This window comes from Lithobates pipiens, unplaced genomic scaffold (genome assembly GCF_037356315.1).
Source record: "Lithobates pipiens isolate NorthernLeopardFrog02 unplaced genomic scaffold, aLitPip1_a1.2 Scaffold_8, whole genome shotgun sequence".
Taxonomy (NCBI): domain Eukaryota; kingdom Metazoa; phylum Chordata; class Amphibia; order Anura; family Ranidae; genus Lithobates; species Lithobates pipiens.
This window is the reverse complement of record NW_027507903.1, coordinates 559,584,079-559,596,625: the sequence shown is the minus strand read 5'-3', so window position 1 is coordinate 559,596,625 and position 12,547 is coordinate 559,584,079. Positions and strand designations below refer to the sequence as shown.

General features: G+C 49.4%; 1 long non-coding RNA gene across 1 annotated transcript in view; it reads left to right on the top strand.

Moving 5' to 3' along the window:
• The first annotated feature begins 12,150 nt into the window (after positions 1-12,150).
• Positions 12,151-12,547, top strand: part of LOC143960966 (uncharacterized) — a 2,023-nt gene continuing 1,626 nt past the window's right edge. Inside the window, exon 1 of the long non-coding RNA XR_013270390.1 lies at positions 12,151-12,541. This is a non-coding gene — a long non-coding RNA (uncharacterized LOC143960966). The remainder of the gene's footprint in view (positions 12,542-12,547) is intronic.

Genomic DNA, 12,547 nt, shown 5'->3' with positions numbered 1-12,547 from the left:
CTCCCTTCCTTGCATCAGTGTGATTGGGTGGCTGGGCGGACGATGTGTGTAAACCCCTCCCTACTTGCACCGGGGGCAGCCCAGTGGGAAGGACTTACAATGAGTGTCTGCTGCTATGGGTCGCCTGTTCTTACAGAACACTGTGATGCCTCTGTAAACCGAGAAAGAGAAGAGTGACTCCTCCCTTCCTGGACTTTGAAAGCCAATAGAAGAGTGGCTGCCTGTGCAGGGGCTTGGACACTGAAGCATGACCATGTGGAGGGCTGTGGACTGTGTACACAGGTGGGACACTGCTATGGGAGAGAAGACAGAGGTCACTGCTATAGGGGAAAGGGGGAGAGGGCAGAGGACACTACTGTGTGTGTGGAGGAGGTGATGTGAAGGGGCAGAGAACACTGCTATGGGCAGGGCCACCCCCATAGCAGTGTCCTCTACTGCCCTTCACATCACCCCCAACCCTTGCATTCTGAGCGTAACGCATTCCTGATCCCTGCATTCTGAGTGGAACGCACTCCTGATTACTGAATTCTGGGTGGAACGCACTCCCGATCCCTGCATTCTGAGTGGGACGCACTCCTGATCCCTGCATTCTGGGTGGAACACACTCCTGATCCCTGCATTCTGAGCAGAACGCACTCCTGATCCCTGCATTCTGAGTGGAAAGCACTCCTGATCCCTGCATTCTGAGCGGAACGTACTCCAAAAGGTTTTCAGGGGTGATCAGTCCCATCTTCTGTACAGAGCCGGTTTAATTGCTTGTTGGCACTTTAAAATAAAGTTGGTTTTGTGTTGCAGTTTGGGCACTTGGGCTCAAAAAGGTTCACCATCACTGTTATAGAGGATGTTGGTTGTAGAAACAGGAAAAAAGCTACTGAAATACACATATTGGGAATCGCTGTATACATTGCTCCTACACAATCCCTGCCAGGAATACATGGGCAGTGCCTGAAAAGCAATTTGGACGTGCAGCAACACGGGCGGTTTTAACCCCTTCTTCGGGCCACTAGTAGGGGTTAAAATCAGTCCGCTAGGGGCCGAAAAGCGGCACTTAAACACCGCTAAAACACCGCTAAATTGAGCAATGCTTTAGCGATAATGCAGCCGCGGCTACAGTGTGAAAGTAGACTACGCCTAGGTTCACATTTGTGCGAACACAGACATCGCATGTGATTTGCAATTGCGCTGCACGGCCAATCGCATGTGATGTCTGTGCAATGCAAGTTCAGCCATACAGTTGTATGGCTGAACTCACATTGATTTAGCACAAAAAAGGCACAGGTACTTTTTTTGCCCCGCACTGAAATCGCATGATATACGTGTTCTTGCCTATGCAATGTGATTCCTGTGCGAGTTCATAGTTTGCACTGCGATCTGCGAACTGATCTGGGGGTGTCATTAACAATGTATTGACACCCGCAGCGGTTTGCAGAGGGCAGTGTGAACTGCCTGTGGGAGAGATGCGATATGGGAACTATCGCTGTTATCATGCTGGTTCCCGCATGACACAAGTGTGAACCTAGGCTAAAATACCAAGCTGACCAGACAAGGTAGCAGTTAGAGATTTAAGACAAACCATTTACCACTGCAAGGGGTGCTTACAATGGTCACCTTTTGTCAATTTATGTAAAATCTGTAAACCAAAAGAAAAAAAATGTTTGCTGTACAGTAACTGTTTATAAAGTGTCCTATGAGATATGCCCCAGTCGATGACCTATTGTGTCGAAGCGCGTCAGGCTACACGTATCTTGCGATTCCCACATTGCTTTTATACATTTTATGTGATCACATTTTATGTCACATCTGTTTTTCTTTAAAGATGTGAATAAAGTTTTAGATAAGTTTTGACCTGCACTATTGCCGTTCTTTGCCTTTTTGTTTTTTACATCATGGGATTGTTTTGAGCCATTCTGTCATATTTGGATTCCTGCTGAGACATTCAATCACAAAACGTTCGGTGTGGACAGGTGCTACTCTCCATGATGGCCGCCTTGTAGCCTGGATCGTTTGGCTCCGTCCTCCCTCTGTATTAGTGGTTCTAGCACTTCAAGCCTGTATGATACATTGCCGCATGGTATTTGTATCCAACATATCTGGTAAGAGTGTTTTATCTCCCTATCTGATCTTCACCTGGTGGTGGCACAATGTGGATGTGCTTCCCATCTATAGCCCCTCCACAGTTGGTAAAGTCTCAACGGGTGGCAAAATGGGATGCCAGAGTCTGCCATTCCTGTGGCATTGAAGGAAACTGGGGAGTCAAACAAGAAAAAAAAAGTTATTTTGCACATAACATTGCAAGCACATTACACAAAAAACATTCTTGCCCAACATCAGTAGAACATTTTAAGTATTATTTAAAGACTAAAATATTAAGACCTACTTATTAGATTCCTCACCCCTCTGATGACCCATTGATAAAATTTAAAGGGGGGGTTAAATATTAATTTAAGGATACATATACCATTTGGACACATTTTAAGGGTGGGGGGGGGGGATTATGCACTACAATAAAAGGCACTTTTGCCCCCTTCCTTCCCAGCCCAATTTTCAGCTTTCATTGCTCTCGCAATTTCAATGACAATTGCGCGGTCATGCTACGCTGCAGCCAAATGAAATTTTTATCATTTTGTTTGCACAAATAGAGCTTTATTTTGGTGGTATTTATTCACGACTCAGTTTTTAGTTTTTTTGCGATATAAGCGGAAAAGTAGTGGGAATTTGGGAAAAAAAACATATTTTCTTCTTTCTATTTTAAAAGGAATCCAATAAAATCAAATTTTGTCATAATTTAAGGAAAAATGTATTCTGCTACATGTTTTTGGTAAACAAAATTCCGTTAAGTGTATATAATTGGTTTGTGTGATCACAGACATATGTACGCAAATGATCATGTACAGATTTGTGCAGGTGATCACGGACATATGTGTGCAGATAATCATTGGGACAAGTGATTTTAGTGGGACATATGTGGGGGACATGTGTGTTTATTATTTGAGGACATGTGTGTTTTGGGGACATGTGTTTTCTGGGGACATGTGTGTTTTACACTAGACTGGTGATCAGTGAGTAAAAAGCTGTAAAAAACAGAGAGGAGTGCCGTTTGGCTAGCAACCGGCTGTTTGTTTACATCACATGATGGCTGTGATTGGACACAGCCGTCATGTGATCAGGAGGGCCAATCACAGAGCCCTCCTGCCGATCCGAAATGCACCGTGTCCAGGTGACACAAGCGCATCAGGATCACGCCGCTGCGCGGCACGCGTGCGCACGATCCCCCTCCTTCTAAAGGATGTTCCTGAACATCCGGTCAGAAGGAGAGAGCTCCCACCCGGCCATATATATACATTGGCCGGGTGGGAAGTAGTTAAAAAATAATTTAAGGATACACATACCATTTGGACACTACAAGCACTACAATGGAGCTGACAAAATACATTGTTAAGTGACTAGACTAGGTGAATATGGGCCTAGCATAGCATGCTGGGTAGGTTAGTGAAGGCAAATATGCATGAAGGACTAAAAAGGACCATTAAAAGATTACAGCATGCATGAGGATAAAGGGGACATTCATAGCATATTGCAATCATGGTAATTAGAGATTGAGGAAAGAAATACAATACATTAGCAAACATTCAATACAGTAATATGTGATGTTAAAGGATGAATCCTACCTTAATAAAATCCTTCTGCAGGACCTGAATGATGGCAGAACAGGTCTCTGGGATAATGATCCCCATAGACTGGGGGGAGATGCCTGTTGAGAACTTGAGGTCCTGCAGGCTTCTTCCAGTCACCAAGTACTGCAACGTGGCGACTAGCCTCTGCTCCGGAGTGATGGCTTGCCGCATCCAGGTATCTTGCCTGCTGATATAAAGGGACAGCAAAGCCAACAGACAGTGAAAAACGTGGTCCGTCATCCTGAGAAAGTTCCTGAAATCGTCAGGATTATTCTCACAGATCTCACTAAGCAAAGGCATGTGTGAGAATTGGTCACACTGGAGCAACCAATTCTTTGTCCATGAACTCCTCCACACCCTGTTCATGGACTGGGCTTGGGGCAAAGAATGAACCCCAACACCAAGCCCAAGCAAAGCACACACTCTATGATGAGTACGCACACGCAACATGGCTTCAAAATGGTCGGCTGGTCAGAACGAACTTAACAGAACACACTGAAGAACGTCAAGGCCTGTGAAGAGCGAGCTGAAAATCAGCAACGAGCGGACAAGAACGCACTGAATTAACAAATGCGAATTGACTACACGCACTGAAAAGCAGATACAAACCCCACAAGCAAAAACTGAACAACAGTTAAACGATCTGAAAAAACACGAGTCTGAAAAGCGCAAATCGTCTCTCACCAAACTTCTACTAACACAAGATAAACATGAAATTAGCAGAAAGGGCCCAAAGGGTGGCGCACTCGCAATTGAACTTCCATTTTATAGTCTCTTCGGAGTCCGACGAGAAGTCTGCTCGTGTGTACGCGCCATTACACTACCCTTCCCCCAGACTGACCATGATGATATCCAAAGATGTCTGCTTGGCTACTTCTTCCAAAATGCAGATACCCTAATGCCTCGTACACACGATCAAACAATCCGGTGGAAAAGTCCGGCAGACTCAACTCGTGTGTAGTCTCCGGCAGACTTTTTTTAGCCAAAAGTCCGGCGGACTAAACTTATTTTTGCACTCCAATCTGTCCATCATTTCAGTGGACAATACGGCCGTGTGTGTGTCAGTCTGCCGTACTTGAAATGAACGGACTTTTCCCGCTCAGAGAAAAGTCCGCTTTTTTTGAGCGTGTCTCCAGGTAGTCGGGGCCAGCGAAGGAGGCGTCGCTGGCCCCGTCACCTGGTATGGACTTAAAGGGGAATCCCTACGCCGAAAAATCCCAGGTCCATATCAGACCCTTATCAGAGCACGCTACCCGGCCGGCCAGGAAAGGGGGTGGGGACGAGCGAGGGCCCCCCCCCTCCTGAAGAGAAGAACAGAAGACGGCGACAGCGGCGACAGAAGACCGGGCCACCGCCTGTAAAAGAGGAAGAACCGAAGAGGGAGACAAGACCCCCGAAGAGGGGGACAAGACCCCCGAAGTCGGAAGAAGAGGGCGGTGGTGAAGAAGAAAGCAGGGCCAGGACCAGAGTCCGCCAGACAATCCGCCCATGAGCGGGTCCTCCGGGACGGTGACATCATAAGGGACGGGGGCACCATGTGACATCACCTGGTGATCCCGCCCCTTGTCCCTATATAAGTCGCTGCACAACGTGTCCCCAGCATTATGGCCGGAGAGAGCATTGTGTCAACATTGGAAGAAGAAGAGAAGGAGAAGAAGCAGAAGGCGACGACGGCAACAGCGACAGAAGACCGAGCCAACGCTAGTAAAAGAGCTGGAAGAAGAAAGCGAAGGCCCGGCAAGAAGAACCGAAGAGCGGGACAAGACCCCCAAAGAGTGGGACAAGACCCCCAAAGTCAGAAGAAGACCCCCGGATGGCGGCGGCGACAAAGGAGAAAGCCGGGCTCCTCCGCTAGTAAAAGAGCTAGCAGAAGATAGCGAAGGAGTCCAGCGAGAAGACCCCCGAAGACAGAAGAAGACCCCCGGAGCTGTGCAATAAACTTTTAACCCTTGTGTGTTGTGTTTTTTTTTTACTTTTTTTCACAGGTGAATGTGAATTGTACCCCATACTCATTCACATAGGGTAGGGGGCCGGGATCCGGGGGCCCCCTTATTAAAGGGGGCTCACGGATTCCGATAAGCCCCCCGCCAGGGTTGTCAGGAAGAGGCCCTTGTCCTCATCAACATGGGGACAAGGTGCTTTGTGGTCGGGGGCCTCGCGGCCCCCCCTTCCCCAAGGCACCCCCCCATGTTGAGGGCATGCGGCCTGGTACGGCTCAGGAGGGGGGGGCGCTCGCTCGTCCCCACCCCCTTTCCTGGCCGGCCGGGTAGCGTGCTCGGATAAGGGACTGATATGGACCTGGGGGGACCCCCACGCCGATTTTTCGGTGTAGGGATTCCCCTTTAAGTCCATACCAAGTGATGGGGCCAGCGACGCCTCCTTCACTGGCCCCAGCTACCTGGAGACGCGCTCAAAATGAGCGGACTTTTCTCCGCGTGTGTGGGCGAGTCCGTTCATTTCAAAAGTACGGCGGATAGTCCGGCGGACTTAGTACACCGTATTAATCTGCTGAAAAAGTGCCGCGTGTGGGCAAGTAGCTCGTTCAGAAAGTCAAGCGGAAAGTCCGCCAGACTAAGTCCGCCGGATAGTCTGCTACGTGTGTAGCGACATAAGACAAGAAGTGTGTCACTGGCTGAATCATCAGATGAAATAATGGGGAAAAAAGACAAAAGAAGAGAGAACTAATACAGCCACTGCATGTAATGATTGGTAAGCTTTAATATATTAGATTTTTGTTTTAAGGTGTCAGGGTATTTCTGATATAAAATGATCAATGACAAGAATATCAATGGAATCTGCAATCTAACCGAAAAACATTCTCAGAATTTCAAGTGTTTATCAGACCCAGAACTGAAAGACCCTGAGGGACTGATATTCAAGACATGTAGAGCATATCTCCCAACTGTCCCTGATTTGTTGATGACTGTCTTTCCTCTCCCTGAAGCCAACCACTGGGAGCCTATCACGTGCTCACATTGAAGCACCCTGAGGAAAGGTAAGTACATATTGCAAACAGTCCTGATTCCGTCTTGATTAAAATCCCAGAATTTTTCATTTGTCCTGGGAATCGGAGCTGTTTTTGGCAAAGAGTGACATCAGGCTACAAAAAGATGGTGGCCGCGTCAAGGTGTTATTCCTCATGTGATCAGTGGAGAGGGAGGGGCAGCCAATCGGCTTCTCTCTACAGTGTACAAGTAGACAATTCTCTTGTACACTGAAGTTTGTTGGCTGCACGGATTGGAGGCCCCTCCCCTCTCCACATGGGGAAAGAAGCAAATGGAGCTGCCACCAACCCTCTGCACGCGACGAGAAGGGACACTGATGTAAGGAAGGACTGGGCTCTGCTGGACACTCTAAAGTATGGATTGGGCTCTGCTGGGGACAATGATGTAAGGACCGGGCTCTGCTGGGGACACTGTTGTAGGGACTGGACTCTGCTGGGTACATTGATGTAAGGACTGGACTCTGCTGGGGACACTGTATGGACTGGGCTCTGTTGGGGACACTGATGCAAGGACTGGGCTCTGCTGGGGACACTGATGCAAGGACTGGGCTCTGCTGGGGACACTGATGTAAGGACTGGGCTCTGCTGGTGACACTGATGTAAGGACTGGGCACTGCTGGGGACACTGATGCAAGGACTGGACTCTGCTGGGGATACTGATGTATAGTCTGGGCTCTGCTGGGGACACTGATGTATGAACTGGGCTCCGCTGGGGACTCTGATGTGTGGACTGGGCTCTGATGGGGACACTGATATAAGGACTGGGACTCCACTGGGGACACTGTTGTAGGGAGTGGGCTCCACTGGAGACACCACATGTAAGGACGGACTCTGCTGGGGGCACTGATGTGTGGACTGGGCTCCGCTGGGGACACTGATGTAAGGACCGGGGCTCCGCTGGGGACACTGTTGTAGGGACTGGGCTCTGCTGAGGACACTGATGTTAGGTCTGGGCTCTGCTGGGGACACTGATGTAAGTACTGGGCTCTGCTAGGGACACTGATGTATGGACTGGTGCTCCACTGGGGACACCAGATGTAAGTACCAACTCTGCTGGGGGCACCTGATGTAAGGAATGGACTCTGCTGAGAATGCCTGATGTAAGGAGGGACTCCGCTGGGGGCATATGATATAAGGACAGACTCCGCTGGGGGCACCTGATGCAAGGTTGGACTCTGCTGGGGGCACATGATGTAAGGACGGACTCTGCTGGGGGCACCTGATGTAAATACGGACTCTGCTGAGAATGCCTGATGTAAGGACGAATTCCGCTGGAGACACCAGACGTAAGGAGGGACTCCGCTGGGGGCACCCGATGGAATCTGGTGGCAGGCGATGTGGCAAGTGACACGCTCAGGTCTTGAATGATTTAATGTCATATTACAATATAATAATAGAAATAATGCGCTTCAATCATCCTGACACCATAACAACTATGGTTCCGGAATGATTGAAGCATTAACACCAAGTTTTTGGAGTATCTTTATCTGCCGATTGTTAAACTTTCTGGAATACACATTGCTATTGTGGTGTAGGATCTGGGCCTGCTGTCCCTCCATCCCTCTTTCTTTCCTTCCTTCTTTCTCCTTCCCTCCCCATCTCTTTTTCTCTTTCTCTCCCTCCCTCTATCTCCCTTTCTTTCTCCCTCCATCATCTCAGACTCTAACCACACCCCCATTTAAGCCACACCCATTTAAGCCACGCCATTTAAGCCATGCCCAAAATTCCACTTAAAGCATGCCCATTTTTGGGCATGACGTCAGAGGGAGATCTCAGCTCCTCCTGCTGTAGCCCTGGATCAGAGTATTAGTGTGGCCAGGAGTCATATGACCGGTCTAAAGATACATCACAAAAGGGTATTTCGAGGCATTGATTTTAACAAACAATTACACAGCAGCTTAAATTGGGGGGGGCTGGCAGCAAATCATAATGTAGGGTTACATATCCTTGTTTATACTCACATTGACAGCAAGTAACAGTGCATATACTCCATGTGTCCCGAACTTGTAATACCTCTGGCGTCCTTTCTGGTATGCCTCTGCTCATACCTTACGTCATGCCAACCTGACTTCATCAGGGATTCCCCTGAAGTATATGCACTATTACTTTGTGTCAATGTGAGTATAAACCTCTTTTAACTTGAATAATCCCTATAAAATGTTATTACACCATGGAGAGTTTTTTTTTTATACATGAATCTAATTATACAGGATAACAATACCCTAGAAACAACTATTTGAGATCCAGAATTTAGTTAGAAATTAAGATCTCATTATTAAAACTTCAGACACGGGTAGGAACTTTGTTATGCAAAATCATCACTATAATCAAATGTCTCAACATATTGGGAAATGAGAATGGGTATAAAAGATTTTATAAACAACAGACTAAAATGTTTCACAATGAGTAACTAGTTGTAATTGATGAAGCAATAAAGGAAGGTATTATTCCAAATAATAGTAATGAATTTTTTGAAAGTGCAACCTACATTTTATGCACTACCTATGATTCATAAAGGCCTTACTAGTCTTCCAGGTAGGCGCATAATACCAAGATTTGTCTCCTATACTGAGAATACAAGTACATTTATAGACAATATTTTGAGGCCACTTGGAGAGGCTGTTTTCATGTACTCAAGATACTTTACACCTTTTGCGTTAGCTAGAAGGCCTGGATATACCAAAGAAGGCCATGTTAGGCCGCGTACACACGGGCGGACTGTTGGCTCAACTTTGTCCGCTGAACAGTGTTTCAGCGGACAGTCCGCTCGTGTGTGGGGCTTCAGCGGACAGTTTCAGCGGACAGTTTGACGAACAAAGTTTTTGGGAAATTCCGAAAAACTGTCCGCTGAAACTTGGTTTGAGCGAACAATCCGCCCGTGTGTAGGCCACTTTCGAAATGAGCAAACTGTTCCCGCTCGGAGGAAAGTCTGCTCATTTCGAGCGCGTTTGCAGGTAGGCGGGGCCGCGACGGAGACGTCGCGGGCTCCGCCGCCTGGAATGGACTTAAAGGGGAACCCCAACGCCGAAAAAAATCGGCGTGGGGGTCCCCCCAAAGTCCACAACAGACCCTTGTCCGAGCACGCTACCCGGCCACCCAGGAAAGGGGGGCGAGCGAGCGCGTCCCCCTCCTGAGCCATACCAGGCCGCGTGCCCTCAACATGGGGGGTGCCTTGGGGAAGGGGGGGCCGCGCGGCCCCCCCACCCCAAAGCACCTTGTCCCCATGTTGATGAGGACAAGGGCCTCTTCCCGACAACCCTGGCCGTTGGTTGTCGGGGTCTGCGGGCGGGGGGCTTATCGGAATCCGGGAGCCCCCTTTAATAAGGGGGCCCCCGGATACCGGCCCCCCACCCTATGTGAATGAGTATGGGGTACAATGTACCCCTACCCATTCACCTGTAAAATAAAAGTACCCAAAAAAAAAACACAACACACGAGATAAAATATTTTATTGCACAGCTCCGGGGGTCTTCCGTCTTCGGGGGTCTTCTCGCCGGACTCCTCCGCTATCTTCTTGTAGCTCTTTTGCTAGCGGAGGAGTCCGGCTTTCTTCCTCCCCGCCGCCGGCCTCTTCTCCCGACTTCGGGGGTCTTGTCCCCCTCTTCGGTTCTTCTGCCGGGCCACCGCGCCTTCTTATAGCTCTTTTGCAGGCGGTGGCCCGGTCTTCTGTCGCCGCTGTCGCCGCCGCCTTCCGTTCTTCTTCTTCTTCTTGTTGTTCTTCTTCTTCTCCAGGAGATGTTGACACGTCGCTCTCTCCGGCCGGAATGCCAGAGCCGCGCTGAGCGGCCACTTATATAGTGACAATGGGGCGGTGTCACATGGTATATGTCACATGGGTTGGTCACATGGTGACCCCGCCCCATTACGATGTCATAGTCCCCATGTGACATCAACCCATGTGACCAACCCATGTGACATATACCATGTGACACCGCCCCATTGTCACTATATAAGTGGCCGCTCAGCGCGGCTCTGGCATTCCGGCCGGAGAGAGCGACGTGTCAACATCTCCTGGAGAAGAAGAAGAAGAACAAGAAGAAGAAGAAGAACGGAAGGCGGCGGCGACAGCGGCGACAGAAGACCGGGCCACCGCCTGCAAAAGAGCTATAAGAAGGCGCTAGGGCCCGGCAGAAGAACCGAAGAGGGGGACAAGACCCCCGAAGTCGGGAGAAGAGGCCGGCGGCGGGGAGGAAGAAAGCCAGACTCCTCCGCTAGCAAAAGAGCTACAAGAAGATAGCGGAGGAGTCCGGCGAGAAGACCCCCGAAGACGGAAGACCTCCGGAGCTGTGCAATAAAATATTTTATCTCGTGTGTTGTGTTTTTTTTTTGGGTACTTTTATTTTACAGGTGAATGGGTAGGGGTACATTGTACCCCATACTCATTCACATAGGGTGGGGGGCCGGTATCCGGGGGCCCCCTTATTAAAGGGGGCTCCCGGATTCCGATAAGCCCCCCGCCCGCAGACTCCGACAACCAACGGCCAGGGTTGTCGGGAAGAGGCCCTTGTCCTCATCAACATGGGGACAAGGTGCTTTGGGGTGGGGGGGCCGCGCGGCCCCCCCTTCCCCAAGGCACCCCCCCATGTTGAGGGCACGCGGCCTGGTACGGCTCAGGAGGGGGGGCGCGCTCGCTCGCCCCCCTTTCCTGGCCGGCCGGGTAGCGTGCTCGGACAAGGGTCTGTTGTGGACTTTGGGGGGACCCCCACGCCGATTTTTTTCGGCGTTGGGGTTCCCCTTTAAGTCCATTCCAGGCGGCGGAGCCCGCGACGTCTCCGTCGCGGGCCCCGCCTACCTGCACACGCGCTCGAAATGAGCGGACTGTTGCCTCGTGTGTGGGCGAGTCCGCTCATTTCAAAAGTTGCGCGGACTTAGTACGACGAACAAAGTTTGCCGTATTTGTTCGCTCAAAAAGTGCCGTGTGTGGGCGTGTTTGTTCATTCAAAAGTTTGAGCGGACTGTTTGACGAACTTAGTTTCGGCAGACAGTCCCCGCGTGTGTACGCCGCCTTAGTGGTCATAGATGTGGAGGTCATATAAAGTCCCCTTGTCCCCCAGCTTTTTTCCCCCTTGTGCATTTATAGATTAGGTATGGAGACCTTTGTGCGGGATGTCCAAGGTCTCATATAAAGTCCCAACTTTGTTCTTCTTTTATTTCATAGATGTGGAGGTGTTCTAGTCTACATCAGGCATCACTAAACAGACTGACAGTCCCATCCGAAAACTGCCGCGGTCATGACATTTACGAGTCAGGTCTCGCTGTCCTGGTCACCGTGTACATCCCTTATCTGCTCCTTTATACACAGTCACTGAGTGATCATCCTCTTAGCAGGGCATAGGACCAGAGAGGTGTCAGGTCTGGACAAAGGGCAGGGGCAGCAGGTGAGTGATTGGTTGCTGGGACACTTTGCGGTATTAACAACCAATCACCAGCTTGTGAAAAAGAAAAGTTGGACAGCTCCTTCCCTGTTTAAAGTGGTTTGGTACCTAAAAAGAAAGTTCATGTTATTAAAATCAACACACAGCATACTTACCTAAACGAACCCTGAAAAAAAAAAATATTATTTACTTACCTTTTATTTCTGATGACTTCAGCTGACTTCCTGGTTCTCCTCCCGTGGGAGTAGGCGTGGCTATCGTCCTCGCAATGGTCCCTGGGAAATTACCCAAGAATCCATAGGGGACAATGAAATTCCGAAATCTCGCGAGATTTCGTTAGCACGCCGGTCACGTGACGAGGGCGTGTACGAATTTCCCATTTTTAAAGTGGGCAGACAGCTGTATCTGCCATTACACACGAGGAAGCAAATAAACAACAAAGCAAACAGCACCAGCGCATTTTTTCTTCAGCCAGCTTCTCACAAAAGGTAAGT